Raw genomic sequence first — 12,689 nt, forward strand, 5'->3', positions numbered from 1 at the left:
TGGACACTACTTGAGTTTGTTAACGACTAAGCCATGAGGGGAACGCCCCATTTTCATTTTTTAAAATATCAGTGCTAAAAATAACCTAATATGTACTACTTAAGAACAAAGAGAAGTGTCCAGGGCAGTCAGCAGTGTGTTCAGCATCCTCTCATATTACCAAACATAGAATATCATTGTTTTATCTACTGGCAACCCTCTTCACCCAGCACCTATTTGTCTTTCACCCAAAAAAGAAAAAAAAAAAAATACTCTATTTACTTGTACTTCTGTTGACATAGCAGTCTAATGGAAAGTGGGTGGAAAATGTATGTTTTCACAAATGTGTCTGAATGCAAGCTGCCTGCCCACCCCTTCCCTGTGACTGTTTTGCTAGCAGCAACTGCTTCTATGCCAGTGCTATTCATGGAGGGAAACTTGAACATCAACACTTATCGCAAGGAGTCTTCAAGTGACTAAGGATTATTTTAAAGGACTAGCAGAACTTGAAATATAATCTAACCCAAACTTCTTGAATCATACTTAAACCAGTGCAAATGAGAAATTATTCTCTGATACAAATTGGCAAATAGGACACTGTCTCTTCTAGCAACTTATTCTGATTTGTAATGGCAAAAATGCATGTTCAAGCAATTCTTCTCTGTTTCCTATTCCAAAACGTCATATCTTAATGTAAACTCAGGTTCCACTCCCGACCTGTGTGTGAAATAAAAACAACCAGCCATTATTCTCTGCAAAACAGCGCTTACATATTTGAAGTGAACACTTAAATTCAACCCAGCCCTCTCTTCTGCACCTAGAATGCTAACAGATTCCATGACTTTTATTAGCCAGTGATTTTTCTCTATAAAGAGTAAATGTCCCTCTTTAATTTTAAAGGGGAGACACTGTCTCATTATCTTTGGGGCAGTATTCAAAATACTGAAAGGGTTACTATAAGACTCTTGTCAAATTCTTGGCATTTTCCTCCCCAGGTCTTGGGCTTTCTTTGAAGTTAGAAACCTGGTAGCTTCGTTTCCATCTCACAGACAAGTATGGTTATCCTGGGTCTCTTCCTCATGCGGCCGTTTGAGAATGAGATGCAGACAGGATAGTCTCCTTAGCCTGATTTCCCCAGCTTTCCTTTCATGGAACAGGACCTGAAAGACAGAGAAGAGGAACACAGAACATTTTTTAGGTCAATAAATATGCATTCCACATAATGATATTTCTCCCAATCACAAAAAGATGTGCCCATTTTTTTTTTCCCCCTAAAGGAGAGAAAAACCAGCAGCTTTCCAAAAGTTATTTCAATCTCCAACTTCTGGCCACTGCAGCTGTTACCACTATGTAAATCCGTCGCATTTCCCTCACAGCTGAAGTTGGCTTTGGCCATCTCCATTGTTTAGGCTTTCCTCTGTAAACCTTTCAGCTGCTTTGTGTAAAAGCTTGTCTCTTTTTCCACTAGCTACTTTATTTTGAACAATACTGAAATGTAACTCAAAACTGGAGTAAACTATTAGTTGCCTGTTCAACTGCCATTTGCTGCTTCCTCAAAAGATGCTGACTCCCTTCTTTGGTGACAAAACTTGCACAACTATTTAGATACCCAGAGATCTAAGGGGTTTGTAAGCCCTTCTCCAGAGACAGAAAATGAATGTTGATTATGGCCACATCCTAGGTCTTCTGGCCTCCTCTCTGATGACTGGTGTGGGCACAGGCACATGACACATCTCTAACCAATGAAGGGAAGTCCTTGTGGGGATTTCTTGGATAGGTTTCCTGCCCTGGTTTATTAAGAGAGAGACAGAGAGAAAGAAAGAGAGAAATTAGTAAACTGAATCTGCCCTTCTGCCTCTTGGCAGAATTACATGCTGGTGTCATCTTGATGGACACTCACCAAATTTAACATGCTAGTGATCAGAGCAGAAAGAGAGAAAGAAGTCCTTGATGACATCATTACATTGCTGAATTAACTGATCCCTGAAATGGCCCCATATTTCGTTACGTAGTATAATAATAAATTTTCTGTTTCAGGTATTCCATTACTTGTAGCCTAAGGCTCCCTAGTTTATTAAAAGGCTTTCTTTGCTTTAATAAAAGACAGATTCAAACTGAACAGAAATAGTGATAAATATGATGGTACTGTATTCCAGTGTGTGATTTAAAGGAAGATTTCTAGAGTACCACAAGTGTCCCAGGTATCTAGGCACCGTCTCCCGTTCCACCTTCACAAGGGCCTTCTGAGATGGGTATTTAACACACAGGGAAACTGGGCGGTGAAGAGACTGAATAATTTGACTGAAACAACACAGCTTGGAAGTGAAGGAGCTGGGATTCCAAGACTGCCTGACAGCCTGGGCTTCTCTCGCACACTATTTACTTCCAGATAAACTACAGATTTTCTTGATGGACATAAAAAGGCCATAATAGTAATGAAAACATTCATTTCCACAGGCCAATATTTCAACAAAGACCAAACAAGTGCCTGAATATTACGCAATAGTCTGTATCTGGCATATTCTTCTCCTTTAGAAGTTTACAGTAAAAGCAGAAGTGTCCCATAGATGTCAGTCCCACAACATCCCATTCTATGTGCCCAAAGCTGCCTGCCACTCACAAACACTCTGTTCTCAAGCTGGGTGCTCCCACTTGGTTGTAGCACCTAAGAACTATGGTGACTGTTGGCAGGAAGCTTTGGATCCCACAGTGAAGCTCCAAGCCAGTCCAAAGGCTTTTGAGTATATTTTCTCAACTCCCAATAGTCACAAGATGCCTACTTCAATATTTTTAAACATTTCTGAGACTCACAAAGCAAAGGATCCATTTCCTGAAACTAGAAAATAAAATATCAATGAAAGACAATATTTAAGATCAATTAAAATTCTGACAATGTTTGAATGATAAGATTGAAATGCCTCTCAGCTCATCTGTTAAACAGAAATGTGCTCTCCAAAGACACACACATGATCGTTGTTTAAGGATACTGAAATAATTCTTTGATGCACTTGCAAAAATTGTGTGGAAAGCTAATACCAAGAAGGAGATTAAATTTTATGCATATATCAACGGGAAATTAATAGAACATAGGATACATGTTTCTACTTCCAGGATGTATTCTTGGAAATTTATTATGCAGGTTATTAATTCAGAAGGACCTCATGAGATATTGAGAACTGGGCTTTATATAGAGTATCTCATTGCAAATGCAAAACAGTCCTATGAAGTATTATTGGTATTGTTGATCTTCACCTACAGATGCTAAATTTGAGTTGGTGATTTTTTTAACTTGGCTGTTATGGGATGAATGTTTGTATCCCCTCCAAAATTGACTTGTTGAAACTATAACTTCTAATGTGATGGAATTTAGAGAGAGAACATTTGGGAGATAATTAGATTTAGATAGATTATGAGGGTGCAGCCCTCATGATGAAATTAGTGCCCTTATAAGAAGGGGAAGACAGTTATTTCTTTCTACAAAAACACTGAGGAAATGTCATAATAAGAACATAGTGAGAAGATCACTGTCTACAAGCCAGGAAATGGGTCCTTATCAGGAACCAAATCTGTGTGCATCTGGATCTTCATCTTCTCAACTTCCAGAACTGTGACAAACAAATGTCTCACATTTGTTGAAGCCACACAGTCTACGGTATTTTGTTTTAGCAGCCCAAGCAGACTAAGACATTGCTCAACTTTTTAAAGAAAATTAATAGCCAGGCTCTTTGACAGCAGATACATACCTTTTCAGAGGTATCACAGTGCTTTATAATCTACAAATAGTATTGGTAATCATAATTACTAAGCAATGGCATCTGAATGTCACTGGCCAATGCGATATCTTTATGGACTGAATGGAGAAATAAAAAATAGTGACTGAAAAATAGTGCTGTTGTTAGATCCTTAGTTGACAAAATACTCTTAATCAAAGTTTCCAATAGTGACAGTTTGTCGCTGTCAGTTGGAATTTTTGCTCTCATATTATAAGGAATTTGAGGACAGGACCTATTTAATATACCAACATGTGCTGGTTATTAAATACTTGCTGCCAAGTGCTGTTCTAAGTGGTTTACATGTATGAGTATCAGAGCAGTTAATCCTCACAACAACCCTAGAAAATTTAAAATTAGTAGTTAAATTAATAATTCCTATTATTTTCACCATTTGATAGGTGAGGACACCAAGGCACAAAAATAGTACCTAGGAGCTAGATAAACTGGAGAGTGGCAGGGCTGGGCTTACATGCAGTCAGCCTGGCTCCACAGCCCACAGCCTTAACCACCACCCTGCCTTGACCCTGTCTCATTCACTGGTGAATTCGCAGTTAGCCCAGAGCCTGTCCACTTTCACTAAGTCTTCATTAAGTAAATACCTAATAGCTGTTAGGTAGATACCAAAATTGGTTACATAAATGCATTATACATTAAAATAAAGTATCCAGAAAATGGGACTAAAATCTTATCATTTAGGAACAAAGGAAGAAACCAATGAATGTGTGAAGGCTGCAGGCAGGAAGGCTCTGTAGGGGTGGAAAGACTGTAAAAGGAGAGGAAGTACTCTCATTCCTGCATTTAGTGTTAGTTCCCAAGAGACTGATCTACCAATATTATCACTGGATTTTATTATTTTTAAGTGTCAGAATTTGGTTCTTTTTTAAAGATCACAGAATCCATGTTCTTAAAGCATTTCCAATATGAAAGTATAAACAGTGTCACCTATCCCTCCAACCTCCTGGGATCCTCTGATTTTAGTACCAGGTTCCCAGGGGCCTCAGAACTTCAGGCTATATGTGGCTAGTCCATTGGGATTCTAGTACCTTCTTACCCTGTTCAGCTCCTTCAGGGACTTTTTAGAGGCACTGCCTCTGGGAAGCTCCTTTGCTCAGGCTGGTGGTTCTGAACCACAACAGTTTTAATTCCTCTCCCTGTCCTAGAGGTGGCTTGTACTGGGCCTGAATCTGGCTTGTCTACCTGCCTCAAAGGAGTCCACCTGTCAGACCCAAGTCTAGGCTCTTATTTGTTTGCAGGAGAAGAGGAGTAATCAGGGACAAAAGTGGAGTTCTAGGAGTGGGAGGAAATACTGGGAGAATGAATGATTAAAAACTAGAGCCAGAGAAGGGAAAGGGACAGGGACCAGAGAGAGAGAGAGAGAAAATAAGATGAAATGAAACTGTTAAATTATATTGGATATAATGGAAGTACAGTAATAAAAATATCATATTAGGTAATTAAAAATAGCATGTTGTGAAGGAATGCATAGAAACCTGCTACTAAGGGAAAGAAACTGGACCACACACATAAAAGGTGTTATCATCTCTTAGGAAAGGACACAGATCTTATTACTTCAGACAGCAGAAGAAATTGCCAAGAAGAAAATTTTAGACTACAGTAAGGAAAATTTCCTACAAATACTCCTATCTAAAAGTTAAGGGGATGACTCTATGACAGTGAATTTTCTATAACCTGAGATAACTGGCCAAACTGGGTAACAGCTTCTTAGGAATCCTATACTGATAAAGGCCTCCTAGACTCCTTAAATCAAAGGTCCACTATTCCTTCCTCCAGCCCCAGCTGTAAAGACACATTTCTTTCTTTCTTTTTTGGCCACATCCATGGAATGTGGGAGCTCCCCTGGGCAGAGACTGAACCAGTGCTACAGTGGTAACAACACTGGATCCTTAACTCATTGAGACACCAGGAAACTCCTGTAAAGACTACATGTCTGAAATTTCCCATATCAAGAGAACTTTAAGATGAAAAACCTAAAACCTTAATGGGATAATTAATGTTTGAATAACTAAGGTCGGGAAAGAGAATCTTAAAATATTTTAAACATTTGCTGAAACTAAGACAGTAATGACCTCCGCACACAGCAAATAAAGAGGTTATCAGTAACTTTTACATAACTTAAATAGTAATAATTGGTCCTGAGATGCAATTTTGATACCATCCTTTACTTAGGATCTTCTATTTATTCATTATCAAAGAAATCCTTAAAATCAACTGCACTTTGCTGTATAAACTGTAAAACAAATAATTTTGCCTACCATCCAGTTGTGCAAAGATTAAGTCACTGGCCACTGAAGTCCCTGACCTATAGTATACCCTGAAAGGAATTCAGGACAAAGAACAGAATAAGGCACTTTGTGTTTTGGGAAAAGAGGCAGAATAGGCCCTTAGATTATATTTTAGGAGACAAAATTTTATGAACAGAAATTCTTTTTTTTTAACAATTTTTTTCTACTGTACAACTTTGTGACCCAGTTACACATACATGTACATATTCTATTTTTACACATTATCATGTTCCATCTTAAGCAACTAGACATAGTTCCCAGTGCTACACAGCAGGATCTCATTGCTAATCAATTCCAAAGGCAATAGTTTGTATCTATTAATCCCAAGCTCCCCAACCAATCCACTCCCTCCCCCTCCACCTTGGCAACCACAAGTCTATTCTCCAAGTCCATGATTTACTTTTCTGTGGAAAGGTTCATTTGTGTCATATATTAAATTGCAGATATAAGGGATATCATATGGCATTTGTCTTTCTCTTTCTTACTTCACTCAGGATGAGAGTCTCTAGTTCCATCCATGTTGCTGCAAATGGCATTCTTTTGTTCTTTTTTATGGCTGAGTAGTATTCCATTGTGTTATATACCACATCTTCCTAATACAATTGTCTGTCGACGGGCATTTGGGTTGTTTCCATGTCTTGGCTATTGTGAATAGAGCTACGATGGACATGTGGGTGCATGTGTCTTTTTTAGGGAAAGTTTTGTCTGAATATATGCCCAAGAGTGGGGTTGCTGGGTCATATGGCAGTTCTATGTATAGATTTCTAAGGTTTCTCCATACTGATATCCATAGTTGTTATACCAGCTTACATTCCCACCAACAGTGCAGGAGGGTTCCCTTTTCTCCACACCCTCTCCAGCATTTGTATTTATGGATGTATTAATGATGGCCTTTCTGACTGGTGTGAGGTGGTATCTCATGGTAGTTTTGATTTGCATTTCTCTAATAATCAGTTATGCTGAGTATTTTCTCATGTGCTTGTTGGCCATCTGTACATCTTCCTTGGAAAAATGTCTATTCAGGTCTTTTGCCCATTTTTCAATTGGGTCATGGGCTTTTTTGCTATTGACTTGTGTGAATTGCTTGTATATTCTAGAGATTAGGCCCTTTTCAGTTGCATCATTTGAAACTATTTTCTCCCATTCTGTAAGTTGTCTTTTTGTTTTCTTTTTGGTTTCCTTTGCTGTGCAAAAGCTTGTCAGTTTGACTAGGTCCCATGGGTTTATTTTTGCTCTTATTTCTGTTGCCTGGGAAGACTGACCTGAGAAAATATTCGTAACATTGATGTCGGAGAATGTTTTGCCTATGTTCTCTTTCAGGAGTTTGATAGTATCTTGTCTTACGTTTAAGTCTTTAAGCCATTTTGAGTTTATTTTGGTGCATGGTATGAAGGTGGGTTCTAGTTTTATTGATTTGCATGCAGCTGTCCAGGTTTCCCAGCAATGCTTGCTGAAAAGACTCTTTCCTATTTTATGTCCTTGCCTCTTTTGTTAAAGATTAATTTACCATAGGAGTCTGAGTTTATTTCTGCATTCTCTATCCATTTCATTGGTCTGTCTGTCTATTTTGGTACCAGTACCACACTGTCTTGATGACTACAGCTTTGTAATATTGCCTGAAGTCTGGGAGAGTTATGCCTCCTGCTTGGTTTTTGTTCTTCAGAATTGCTTTGGCAATTCTGGGTCTTTTGTGGTTCCATATAAATTTTTGGATTGTTTGTTCTAGTTCTGTGAAAAATGTCATGGGCAATTTAACAGGGATTGCATTGAATCTGTAGATTGCTTTGGGTAGTATGGCCATTTTTACAATATTAATTTTTCCCACACAGGAGCACTGAATAACTTTCCATTTCTTTACATCTTCTTTAATTTATTTGATTAATGTTTTATAGTTCTTGGCATATAAGTCCTTTACCTCCTTGGTCAGGTGTCTTCCCAGGTATTTGATTTTTTGGGGTGCATTTTTAAAACGTATTGTGTTTCTGTATTCGTTTTCTAATATCTCATTGTTAGTATACAGAAATGCGACTGATTTCTGAATGTTAATTTTATATCCTCCTACTTTGCTGAATTTGTTGATCAGTTCAAGTAGTTTATGGGTTGAGTCCTTAGGGCTTTCTATATATAGAATCATGTCATGTGCATAGAGTTTTACCTCTTCTCTACCTATTTGGATGCTTTTTATTTCTTTTGTTTGTCTGATTGCTGTGGCTAGGATTTCCAGTACTATGTTGAATAACAGTGGTGAGAGTGGACATACTTGTCTTGTTCCAGGTTTTAGTGGGAAGGCTTTCAGCTTTTCTCCATTAAGTATTATATTTGCTGTAGGTTTGTCATAAATGGCTTTGATTATGGTAGATATGTTCCCTCTATACCCACTTTGGTAAGAGTTTTTATCATGAATGGATGTTGGACTTTGTCAAATGCTTTTTCTACATCTATTGAGATGATCATGTGGCTTTTGACTTTTCTTTTGTTAATGTGGTGTATGACGTTGATGGATTTGCATATGTTGAGCCATCCTTGTGAACCTGGGATGAATCCCACCTGTTCATGGTGTATGATCTTTTTGATATGTTGTTGGATTCAGATGGTGAAAATTTTGTTGAGAATTTTTGTCTATATTCATCAAAGATATTGGCCTATAGTTTTCTTTTTTGGTGGTATCTCTGTCTGGTTTTGGAATTAGGGTGATGGTGGCATCATAGAATGTCTTTGGGAGTGTTCCTTCTTCTTCAGAAAAAGAAAAAGTTTAAGCAGGATGGGTATAAGTTCCTCTTTGAATGTTTGGTAGAATTCACCTGTGAAGCCATCTGGTCCTGGACTTTTATTTATAGGGAGTGTTTTTATGACATATTCAATTTCATTTCTAGTGATCAGTCTGTTCACTTGATCTATTTCTTCTTGGTTCAATTTTGGCAGGCTGTAAGTCTCTAGAAAGTTGTCTGTTTTTTCCAGGTTTTCAAACTTGTTGGCATACAATTGTTCATAGTATTCTCTCATGGTTTTTTGTATTTCTGTAGTATCCATTGTGAACGTCTCCTTTTTCATTTCTGATTTTGTTTATTTGGGTTTTTTCTCTCCTTTTCTTGGTGAGTATAGCCAGAGGTATGTCAATCTTATTTACCTTTTCAAAGAACCAGCTCTTGGTTTTATTGATTTTGTCTATTGTTTTTTGAATCTCTATTTTATCAATTTCCTCTTTGACCTTTATGATTTCCTTCCTTCTGCTGACTTTAGGTTTTGTTTGTTCTTCTTTTTCTAATTCATTTAGGTGTTGGGTTAAGTTGTCGATTTGAGATTTTTCTTCTTTTTTGAGCAAGGCCTGTATTGCTATGAATTTCTCTCTGAGCACTGCTTTTGTGGCATCCCATAGATTTTGAGTGGATGTGTCTTCATTATCATTTGTCTCGAGGTATTTTTTAATTTCCTTCTTGATTTCCTCATTGACACATTGGTTTTTTAGTAGCATGTTGTTTAGTCTCCATATAGTAAGTTTTTTCTCATTTCTTTTCCTGCGGTTGATTTCTAGTTTCATGCCATTGTGGTCAGAGAAGATACTTGAAATAACTCCTATATTCTTAAATTTGTTCAGGTTAGCTTTGTGCCCCAGTATATGATCAATTCTTGAGAATGTTCCAATGTGCACTTGTGAAGAATGTACATTCTGATTTGTTTGGATATAATGTCCTGAAAATGTCAATTAAGTCAACTTTTCTGTTGTGTCCTTTAGGATCTCTATTGCCTTATTGATTTTCTGTCTAGAGGATCTGTCCATTGTTTTGAGTGGGGTGTTAAAGTCTCCTACTATGATTGTTTTCCCATCAGTTTCTCCTTTTATGTCTGTTAGTATTTGTTGGAGGTATCTGGGTGCTCCTATATTAGGGGCATTTATATTGTAATATCCTGTTCTTGAATGGATCCTTTAACCATTAAATAGTGTCCTTGTCTTTCTTTATGGCCTTAGTTTAAAGTCTATTTTGTCTGATGTGAGTATTGCAACTCTTGCTTTACTGTTTTGTCCATTGGCATGAAATATCTTTTCCTATCCCCTCACTTTCAATCTATATGTGTCCTTTTCTCTTAAGTGAGTTTCTTGTAGGCACAGATTGAAGGCTTTTGCTTTTTTATCCAATCTGCCATTCTGTGTCTTTTGATTGGAGCATTTAGTCCATTCATATTTAAGGTGATTATTGATAGACACATATTTAGCGCAATTTTAAACCTTGTTTTCCAGTTGATTCTATGTTTCTCTTTCTTCCCTTCTTTTTTGGGTTGGATGGTTTCAATTTATTTTATGCTTGAGTACTTTTCAGTTTTTGTGAATGTAATGTTTGGTTTTGATTTGTGGTTGCCCTGCTTTTTAAGCACATTAAGCCCTTCCTATATCTGCTTGCTTTTGCCTGATAGTCACATAGGCTCAGACACATCATTAAAATAAAAATAAGAATCTATATTTTCTTACTTTCCTTCCCCACATTCTATGATTTTGATGTCTTTTTTTTTTTCTTTTTTTTTAACATCTTCATGTTTAGAACTTGTGCTGGCTTATTTAAGTGATTGATTTCCAATTGTGGTTTCCTTCATCCTAATTCTTCTTTTCTCTTTTCTCTCTCTCTCTCTTTTTTTTAATTTAGAGAAGCCCTTTTAGTATTTCTTTTAGAATGGGTTTAATATTGCTGTATTCTCTTAGCTTTTGTTTGTTGGAGAAATTATTCATTTCCCCTTCTAATTTAAATGATATTCTTGCTGTATAGAGTATTCTGGTTGCAATTTTTTTTTCCTTTCAGCACTTTAAATATATCCTGCCACTCCCTTCTGGCCTGTAGTGTTTCTGTAGAGAAATCAGCTGATAGCCTTATGGGGGTTCCCTTATAATTAATGCTTTGCTTTTCTCTTATTGCCTTTAGAATCCTCTCTTTAACTTTTACCATTTTTATTATAATATGTCTTGGTGTGGGCCTGTTTGAGTTCAACTTGTTTGGGGCCCTCTGTGCTTCCTGTATCTTGATATCAGTATGCTTTAGATTTGGAAAGTTTTCAGCCATAATTTCTTCAAATATATTTTCAATCCCCTTTTCTTCTTCTTTTCCTTCAGAAACCCTATTATGCATAGATTGGCCCACTTTATATATTCCCAGAGGTCTCTTATATTGCTTTCATGTTTTTTCACTTGGTTTTCTGTCTGCTGTCCTGATTGGGTGATTTCCATTATTTTATCTTCCACACTAATTCTTTCCTCTGCATTATTCATTCTGCTCTTTATTGCCTTAAATTCAGTTTGTATCTGTGCAAATGAATTTTCTAGTTTTCTTGACTCCTCCTTAAATTTTCTAGTTCCTTTCTAAAGGAATCTGCATTACTGTTAATATCCTTTCTTAATTCCTTCAGTATTTTCAATACCTCCCTTTTGAACTCAATGTCTGTCAGACTTCAGAGGTCTGCTTCATTGTTGTCTGCTTTATGTAATTTCTCCTGTTCCTTTAACTGGGAATGGTTTCTGTGCTTATTCATCTTGCTTGTGATTTTCTTTTTCTGTGAGTTTGGGGAAGCCAAACTACAGTCCTGTAAGGCTACTTCTATGCAAGAATACCCCTTTGTATTTTGGGGGGGTGGTTACAATTTATTTTTGGTGTGGGAGTTGGAATATTTGCTGTCTCTTTCTTCATTGTGAGCAGGCTGTTGTTCCCAAGATGCTCAGTGTGTTTTCAGGGAGAAGGAGGCAATGGGTAGGGCCAGCAGTCAGTGCCTATCATTGGGCTCTCAATAGCAGCAAGGAGTTTCAGGAAGGTGGAACAGGATACTCCTAGTTGCAGAGCCCTGGGAAGTGGTAATAAGCTCTAGGCAGATCTTCAAGGTGACCAGAGCATTTAACAGTAGCAAGAGCAGGGTGCGTGAGTTCCCTGGGGAGTGAGAGCAACAGATTGTGTTTGATTGTAATGCCCTCCTCTGAGATGATTGGAACTGCAGGTGGTGCCTGTTCGGGGACCCCTATTGGGAGCAGGCCACGGCCATCTCTAGAGTCAGTGATAACTGCAGTGGTTTGCCCCCACCCTATAGACCATACATGAAGCAACATGTCTCACCTTTCCCACATATGAGATGTTGTAAAGGGTGCTCCTAGTTGCAGGATCCTGGGAAGTGACAGAGATCAGGAATGTGGGTACTGCCCGGAACGTTTGGCAGTGGCAATAGCAGGATAGGTTGTGAATATAAATTCTTAAATAATTAAGCAACAAATCTATTCCTCCTGATTTGCAGTAACTTTCTATGGAGATGTATTCTTGATTGCATGTATTGCTTAGTCAAAATCATACAGATAGATAGATAGAAAGATAGATATATAGAAAGGGAGAAAGAAAGAAAGAAGGAAGGAAGGAAGGAAGGAAGGAAGGGAGGAAAGAAAGAAAGAAAGAAAGAAAGAAAGAAAGAAAGAAAGAAAGAAACAAAGAAAGAAAGGAAAGAAAGAAAGATGAAAAAGGTAAAGGGCCTCTCCCCTTACCTCTTAGGAGCAGTTCCTCAGAGCTCTCTGAGAGACTATCTCCTGGGCTATAGTTCAAGTCCCATTTTCTTCTCAAAAATCCCAGTTCCACCCTTTTCCTAATTATTTCCCATGGTGGACAGTCAGTATTTT

The 12,689-nt window shown here is 37.7% G+C and overlaps 1 long non-coding RNA gene across 1 annotated transcript in view; it reads right to left on the reverse strand.

Annotated features, from left to right (window-relative positions):
* LOC102167929 overlaps window positions 306–12,689 on the reverse strand; it is an 87,474-nt gene continuing 75,090 nt past the window's right edge. Inside the window, exon 3 of the long non-coding RNA XR_309057.3 lies at window positions 306–1,139. This is a non-coding gene — a long non-coding RNA (uncharacterized LOC102167929). The remainder of the gene's footprint in view (window positions 1,140–12,689) is intronic.

Source organism: Sus scrofa, chromosome 18 (genome assembly GCF_000003025.6).
Source record: "Sus scrofa isolate TJ Tabasco breed Duroc chromosome 18, Sscrofa11.1, whole genome shotgun sequence".
Taxonomy (NCBI): domain Eukaryota; kingdom Metazoa; phylum Chordata; class Mammalia; order Artiodactyla; family Suidae; genus Sus; species Sus scrofa.